This window comes from Entelurus aequoreus, linkage group LG03 (assembly GCF_033978785.1).
Source record: "Entelurus aequoreus isolate RoL-2023_Sb linkage group LG03, RoL_Eaeq_v1.1, whole genome shotgun sequence".
Classification (NCBI taxonomy): Eukaryota; Metazoa; Chordata; class Actinopteri; order Syngnathiformes; family Syngnathidae; genus Entelurus; species Entelurus aequoreus.
The window spans coordinates 18,684,022-18,692,007 of record NC_084733.1 but is presented as its reverse complement, the minus strand read 5'-3'; positions in this window follow the sequence as shown (position 1 = coordinate 18,692,007).

The window sequence follows — 7,986 nt, the reverse complement described above, 5'->3', positions numbered from 1 at the left end:
TCCTGGTCGTGTTGCTGCAGCCAGTCGCTAATACACCGATCCCACCTACAGCTTTCTTCTTTGCTGTCTTCATTGTTAATTGAACAAATTGCAAAAGATTCACTAACACAGATGTCCAGAATACTGTGGAAATTTGCGATGAAAACAGAGCTGTTTGTATTGGGATACAATGGTGTCCGAATACTTCCGCTTCAACCATTAACGTCACGCGTAAACGTCATCATACCTAGACGTTTTCAACCGGAAGTTTCCTGGGAAATTTAAAATTGCACTTTATAAGTTAACCCGGCCGTATTGGCATGTGTTGCAATGTTAAGATTTCATCATTGATATATAAACTATCAGACTGCGTGGTCGGTAGTAGTGGGTTTCAGTAGGCCTTTAAATGTTAATGACGGCTTTTGTTTAGCTTTTCTGTATTTAAATCCTATTTCCTTAAGGGGATTTCTTACAGTTCAGTCACAGACGGCTTCCGCCATCCTAGTCACTGCCGTTGTGTCCTTGGGCAAGACACTTTACCCACCTGCTCCCAGTGCCACCCACACTGGTTTAAATGTAACTTAGATATTGGGTTTTCACTATGTAAAGCGCTTTGAGTCACTAGAGAAAAGCGCTATATAAATATAATTCACTTCACTTCACTTCACGGCGACTCCAGTTTCCTCCCATTTGTTCTTCAAATGTTTTGCTGTGCCCGAGAGCAGCTGGGATAGGCTCCAGCACCCCCGCGACCCCGAGAAGGACAAGCGGTAGTAAATGGATGGATGGATGGTTCATTTTTCTCCTTGACACCTTCTGGCATTCTCTTAAAGCAGACGAACACACAGAAACAGCCCGAGCATCGTTACTGAGGGAGTTTAGCGCGCAAAAACATTGCAGCACGGGATGTTAAAAAGTTGTTTAATGGTGTTTCCCGCCTGCTGTGGTACGGAAATGATGTGTGCACGCGACAACATGCGGACGCACTGTAGATGAATCAAGGTCCGATGTATAGTTAATTGGCACTGGCACGTCTCAGCTGTGCAATAGCAAGGACACACGCGGTGGGATCATGTAAAGTTCACGTTACGTATTCATCAAAATTCATTTTCACGGCATGTCACTGCATAAAAAAAACAAAAAACTTTTTTGAATGATCACCAGGAACATGCGTGCGACTAAACGGAATATTTATAGAACTAATGAGACTATTTGGCAGCCTGTTAACTCCAGCTGAGTCCACAGATCAGAACCATACAGATGAACTGGGTCATGTGCTTTGTAAAAAATACTAACATAGAACATAATATCTTCTTATTGACAATTTGGGTTTAATCATACTTGCCAACCTTGAGACCTCCGATACCGGGAGGTGGGAGGTGGGGCGTGGGGGGGCGTGGTAGGGGGCGTGGTTGGGGTGTGGTTAAGAGGGGAATATATTTAAGCTAGAATTCACCAACTCATACATATATATATATATATATATATGTATGAAATACTTGACTTTTAGTGAATTTTAGCTATATATATATATATATATATATATATATATATATATACATATTTATCATACATATAAATAAAATAAATACTTGAATTTCAGTGTTCTGGAGGCTATCCAGTAGATGGCAGTATTGTCCTGTTTAAGAGTGTCACAACATTGCTGTTTACGGCAGACGAACTGCTTTACGGTAGACTAAACGTGACTGCTGTTGTGTGTTGTTACCGCGCTGGGAGGACGTTAATGAAACTGCCTAACAATAAACCCACATAAGAAACCAAGAACTCGCCCTCGATCATTCTACAGTTATGACATCATTGGGCAGGCAAGCTGTTTATATTGTGGGAAAGCGGACGTGAGAACAGGCTGTCCCCACTCAGGTCCGCTGGAGACGACGCCCCCTCCAGCTCCGGCTGAATACCGGGAGTTTGTCGGGAGAAAATTTCTGCCGGGAGGTTATCGGGAGAGGCGCTGAATACCGGGAGTCTCCCGGTAAAAACGGGAGGGTTGGCAAGTATGGGTTTAATTATCTGTGCCCGAGAGCAGCTGGGATAGGCTCCAGCACCCTCGTGACCCCGAGACAGACAAGCGGTAGTAAATGGATGGATGGATGGTTCATATCCTTCCAGTCCGAAATCTGTTTTTCTTATCATCCATCCATGTTTCTGATACTGCAATTAAGGATTCCTTAAATTGTTCCAAAAAAAGCTTCATACTGTTGTAATTTGTATACAAACCTCTGCAGTTAAGATGAATGATTGACAGTCTACCGGATTTGATGTGCCTTAAAGTTTTCTGTCTTGATGCTTTGATATTTTCTTTGGTCTTCCAGTATGCTTGCATTTTACAACCTTCCCATGTTGTTTGTACTTGGTCCAAACCAACATATTTTGCAACATGGCGTTATGATTCGCCTTCTCGAAGAAGTTTGATAATCCTCTTCAATCGACATCTGTTGTGTTCGAGCCATAATTCTTGTCACTCCACCTGGTGGAACATCACTCCAAAAGTCTTTTTTTTAACTGCAGACTAATGACCAGATTTAATCTGATGCAGGTGTTCGCTTTGGAAATTGAAATTTGCAGGGTAATTCCATTTGTTTTTACTCTGCTTGATCCAAACATGAAACTGTTACTGACTACCACATCTTATATTCTTGATTTTTTTGGTTGTCTTTCAAAAAGCCAGGAAGCTGCCAGTTCAAAGGACTATAGCAGGGCTATTCAACTGGTGACCTGCGGGCCAAATCTGGCCCAGAAATGAAACCGAATGGGCCTCAGAGTTCAATCAATCAATCAATCAATGTTTATTTATATAGCCCTAAATCACAAGTGTCTCAAAGGGCTGTACAAGCCACAACGACATCCTCGGTACAGAGCCCACATATGGGCAAGGAAAACTCACCCCAGTGGGATGTCAATGTGAATGACTATGAGAAACCTTGGAGAGGACCGCATATATGGGTAACCCCCCCCCTCTAGGGGAGTTCAAATCATACATTTCTATTTCAAATCTAATATTTTTGGCAACAAACGTCCACTGATGATGATGCTGGCTCTCAAAATAAGAATACTAGTAAAGGGAGAAGGCCCACCTCCCCCCGCAATGTGGTCCTCCGAACAATTGAGTTTACATTGATTGATTGATTGATAATAGCCCTGGACTATAGCTTTGTGTCATGTGTTATCTGTTTTTTTCGACAAAATTATGTGGTGGAATGTCCGAATCTTAAACAGCAACAAAAGTGAATTTAGTACAAAAGTTTTATTTACCCATAATCAAATGGTACAAGGTTGGATTGAATTGCCATGCAAACAGACAACGTCTCCGGAGACGTTGGACGAATCGAGAATTATGCGAATCATACATAGACTTGGTATACTTGACCATTTATGTGTTTCCCTCGTGTGTCAAGGTCCAATTGTTTTGGACCTGTTTGTTCTGCAACATACTTGAATCCCTTAGTCATAATAAACAATCAAAACATTTTGTACAATGGTCAGGCCGACCATACGTTCAACTGTAACCCACATGTGCTCTTCAAATGGTTCAGAATAGAAAAACGAGAAACGAGCAGACATTCCACTACTGTTGTGTCCTTCTTTATGCTTTTCGACCTCGCCCTTGTCGTAGAATTTCTGACCTTTTGACCTATATTTCTTGTCTTTTAAGAATGTCCGCTCATTTTCAATTCTCTTCTATTTTGTGCCATTGAATGGCCCAGTTGTGGGACAAAGGTGAATATGGAGTTATGCCAACCTGTCTACAGAATGTTTAGAATTTCCAAATATGACTAAGAGATACAAGGTTGTTTTGGAACAGAAAAAACCAAAACAAAACAATCATGACGCACTAGATAAAAAACAGTGACGCACAAGAGACATATAAAAAATGGCAGAAGACCGGAACTCAACAGTGATTTTGGCTTGTGTGTGTCTTGTGTGCTCTGGAGTACATTGTGTCTGCTTGCACGGACAACTTAATTCAACCTGCACTTCTGATAATGGGTAAATAAAGTTGTTGTACTAAACTACTTTTGTTGCCTGCTTAAGCTTCGGACAATCCACTACACAGCAATTAGTCTTATCGCTCCCGCTCTCTCTGTCAGGCAGACAGTGTGTTGCACGCGCGCATCACAAGGTAAGCGTTTTGCTTAAAGTGTAAACATTTTCTGCCTGGAGAGAGCCGGATCGATAAGACTAATTGCTGAACCTGTTTTTGATAAAAGATAGGTTTAGTCAGGTTCTCCAAAAACAACCTGGAATGGGGTAAATTATGGTTGGATTGAGTTGTTTTATATGTGATTATTTGTCTGTGTGTTTGTTGAAAACTTGTGATTTCTTGTTTTTAACATAAGGGGATTGTTATTAGAATTTTGGTGGTTTGGAGTGTAGAAGCACAGACGACGTGAGACGAAACATTTCTTTTAACCTCTTCATCCTCTGTCGTTGCTGGCAGAGGATGCTTCTTTCTGCAAGTGCATCAGAATTAGCCAGAGTTGGACAAAGATAAATTTAAGGCAAGGTTTGCTAACTGGTGTGACATTTGGCCCATATAAAATTGATACGTCTGTGAAAGTGCGAGACACCTGTCTATGTGGAAACTGCAGCGGTCCCTAGTCCTTGTGACTCAGTGTGTAAAAAAGCCTCATATTAGGTGACCATTCAGTGACTCCGGTAAAGGAGATCAACTGAGCCAAGTTTTCACGAATCTGTTTAATGGCTGCAGAATAGACAGGTGGCGTCTCGGGCTCCATATGGTAGAGCTTTGGTGAAACTTGGTGAAACTGTATGGACTGACCAGACACGATGTCTGTAGGGTTGTTGGGTGATTCCTAGTGGTCCTATGGCGCCTTAGAGGCCAGTGATCCGTGTTGGTCAGTTTGATAACGCAGGTGCTGCTCCAATGAAACGGGTTAATCGCCGTTGTATGAGCAATGATGGAACCTGGTTTTTGTGATATGAGACGGCCGATTCCACAAAAGCATGCGTGCATTAGTTGTTTATATTTGTCTGGACATGGGGTGGTATTGTAATTTATAAATGTGTGTGTATAATGATGAATGCTGAAATGTGTGTGTATTGAGTGAGTCAGTTTATGTTGGTACATTTAGATATATGCGTAATTTAATAACTTTTGTGTAGCACCTGATTTCTTATCTGGTTTAATTCCCCCCTTCCTTTTCTCCCCCCCCCCCCCCCTCGCAACCTCCCTTCACGCTTTTTCTCACAGCCCCGCTATCTGTAAAAGTTGGGAAATTGTCAAAAATGTGTTTGCTTGTGAGAAAGTAGACAAAGTTTATGTACAGAAAACATATGAGTGAATGATCTATCCATTTAATTATCTTATTCCGCTCTCGGAGGTTGGATCGCGGGGGCAGCAGCCTAAGCAGGGAAGTCCAGAATACCCTCCTTAAACTTGACTATTTGTCCACCTAAGAGTGAATGATAAATGTTGTTCTTATTATTAAGGTTCTGATATGATACAGCTGTGCTTCTGGATGAGAAAAATAGTTGTCTGTTGCATTTATTTTTAACTGTGCTGGTGATTGTAACTGTGTGACACTGTGGTTTGCAAGAAGGCTCTCGCTTTTTTTGGGGGGAAAGATGTGGGTGCATGTGACTCAGTAAAAAAAAAAAAAAAAAGGAGGCCCTGCTGGAAGACATTTTAAGATAAGGGATGTGTGCGTGTGACAAGGCTGTGTGAGTGACAGCTGCGTGAGGCGTGGGCCGAAGAGGTGTGACACTGTTAGCATAGCATTGAGCTAGGTTAGCATTGGGTTAGCATAGCATTGAGCTAGGTTAGCATTAAGCTAGGTTAGCATTGAGTTAGCATATCATTGAGCTAGGTTAGCATTGAGTTAGCAAAGCATTGGATTAGTTTAGCATTGAACTAGGTTTAAAGAATACATAAATAAATAAATAAAAAACTATATATATATATATATATATATATATATATATATATATATATATATATATATATATATATATATATATATATATATATATATATTGGACAGCTGTACTCAATCTGAAGAGAAGGCTGACAGGTTGGTTTTGATAATAGGAAAAATAAAATATACTGTATATGAATAAATAAACATTTAAATATCAATACATACATTTGGACTGGGACATTGAAGCATTGTTAAATTCATTAGTCATTAATTATGTGTGTAATATACTGTATTGAACAGCCTTGTTGCTTATCTGATCCATCCAGTTCTTGTGTGGAAGTTGAGACAAACACACACGCACGCACATCATAGATTAGAACACATTGTAGCTTTGAATTAATAATGATATAGCAAACACATTAAATAAAATTGAATTAAATTTAATAAAGGTAAAATGATTATTTAATTATATTGACATTTTAATTATTTCAAGAATAATCACGATGAAGTAAAATTTAAATTTATATTCTAAAACATCTAAAAACATCTGTGAATCATAGAGTCTGAGGAAGTACAGATAAGAATCGCCAACACTCAGCGCCAGAGTCAAAACAAAACGTAGAGAAGCGTTAAACAAATTCTAATCAGAAGGAAGACAGACCAAAATATGAGAACTTAAGTAAACAGACAGCAAGTAAACCAGAAATAATAATGTAAATAAATAACAAAGAAAGCAAATTTCTATGTGACATTGGTGCATGTAGAATTACATGTAGAGAATAAAACTAAATGGAAATAACTGTCTGCAAGATGAGCATGACGTCATGAATTGTGCTCGGGTTAGTAATAGATAGATAGATAGACAGATAAAACGTTATTGATTCCTTCAGGAGAGTTCCCTCAGGAAGAAGAAGTAAAAAGTAAACAGTAACTAATAAGGGTATAAATGGAAACAAAATAGAAAAATATTACAAGGAGAATAAAAATAGAACAGTAAAATAAGAGAAACTAGGCATTAACGACCATGATATAAAAAAAGTATTGCACTGTTATTGTTTTGCATTCCCTGTCATCCTAGCCCCCCAAAGAGGAGTTGTACAGTGTAATGATGTGTGGGACAAAGGATTTTTTTTTTTTTTTTTTATAGTTTAAATCAGTAGTTCTCAAATGAGGGTATGGTGTTTCCGCCCGGACAAAAAGGGGGGGTACCTGAGATTTTAAATATTTTAAAATAGCGACAATTCAAAATCCTTTATAAATATAATTATAGAAGAATAATTCTTCAACAAAATAAATATTTAGAATTAAGTTCACGAGCCCAGATGGATCTCCATTACAATATCCAAAGAAGGTTGATGATTGATTATATGTATAGAAATCTTTATTATAATTTAATCACTTGTTTAATTTTTAAAACGTTTTAGTTATTGTTATTTTTTTTTTTTGTCCAAATAAGTCAAGTAAGACCACAACAAATGAGCTATACTGTTATACAATTTAATAAATCAGAAAATGATGACATTATGCTGTATTTTTTTATTTTTATTTTACTGGGAAAAAAGGTAGAAAACCACTGCCCTAAATCATATCTAAAGCTAAAATTATTTTATAAGACTGATTATTTTGGATTATTGTGTTTGTATTGTGAGAGAAGGAGAGAAAGTGAGAGAGAGAGGAAGAGAGAGCAGGTGAAAAAACAGAATGAGGGTGAAGAGGATGGTTTGAGAAAATATGGGAAAAGGATGTTTATAACCTTACGTTATGTGAATGGTTTCTAGGAGAACAGAAAATAGAATTTGTGTGAAGTGTAAGGAAGAGATGGATACAGGATGTTGTTTGTAAAGGAAAATAAAAGTGAAGAAAAGATGAGAAAGTGACAAATGAAGGTATTCGTAAATGGTATGCTGTTGATTGTGGTTAGCTGCAAGTTTGTTTAATTGTTTGTATGTTTAGTTGTTTGAGTGAAATGGGAAGAAATCATTACATGCAAAATGGAATAAAACTATGAGTGCGATAGATAATGAATGAATAGATGACATAGGTTTATTTTGGTCATATAATCAACCATCAACCAATTTGTGTGAGCAGTTTAACAGTAAATTAGACA